Genomic DNA, 1,124 nt, shown 5'->3' with positions numbered 1-1,124 from the left:
ACACTGTCGCGACGAACTAATCCTTAATGTCATGAATTTTCATACATTTGTTTAAAGTGCAGTTGCCATCTCGGCGTGGGCTACTCAAATTATGATTATGCGCACGCACGCACGCACACGCGCGCACACACACACACACACACACACACAAAAAAAAAAAAAAAAAAAACTGCCATGTTTGAAAATATAATAGTTGTACACTCATTCTATTATTTAATGACGTACTTCACTACAGATATCACAGCGGGTAGTGTCACATAATAAAGGACTCAAGGCCATGAAAGTGCTAAGGCAGACCTCACACAGCTATGTAGAGCGTCATTCCCAGCAACTTCACCTTTACCACTTCAAATTACATGTTATATGCCGCTCATATAGAGCTTTAAAACCTCCTATCATACCTCAAATCCAGAAATATTCCATTTCTCGCTATTATCGAATTTGAGTCAGTTGCCACCAAAAATATCAACATGCTGGAAATCTCGTCCCAATGTGCAGCATTTTTAACATATCGGACTACATGTTTAATTGCAAGGCTCCATGTCACTCAGCATCATCCAAAAGGCTCGATATCTTTATGCTGGATATAGGACGGAATAGGCTGCTGCTCCGAGGTGATGACTGAGAAAGAAAATATTTAAGCTTCCAATAGAGAAATGTGTAATTCATAAAACAATATTCTATTTTCCTTTTTTAATGTAAGATGATTAAATTCCTAATTCATACTGAGAATACAATGATGAAAACTAGGCTCAGTGGCACATTGTCAATCTGTATTAATACTTTCCATTGTTTTAGTAATGTGTGTGTGTGTGTGTGTGTGTGTGTGTGTTTAGCACCTATTAAGAATGCGAGCTAGATTATTCATTCTTAGTTCAAATTTAACCAATGAAAATTACACAGTGGAATACAGATATTCTATGGAGCTTATGGATATTCAATTTCCTTAGCAATGAATGAAATGTCCCTTTCAGATATGATTACAAAAATGACAAAAGAAATGGAAATTTTGTACATTTGTAGATATAAATTGGAGCACTAATGAAGTCTCTTCAACAAAATAATAGAACCAATCTTTAGTGCTCAGTTCAAGTTCACCAAACTCTAGGTGGCATTTACACCAC

This window comes from Portunus trituberculatus, chromosome 42 (genome assembly GCF_017591435.1).
Source record: "Portunus trituberculatus isolate SZX2019 chromosome 42, ASM1759143v1, whole genome shotgun sequence".
In the NCBI taxonomy this organism is placed as follows: Eukaryota; Metazoa; Arthropoda; class Malacostraca; order Decapoda; family Portunidae; genus Portunus; species Portunus trituberculatus.
The sequence above is the reverse complement of the archived record's forward strand: the minus strand, read 5'-3'. Positions refer to the sequence as shown.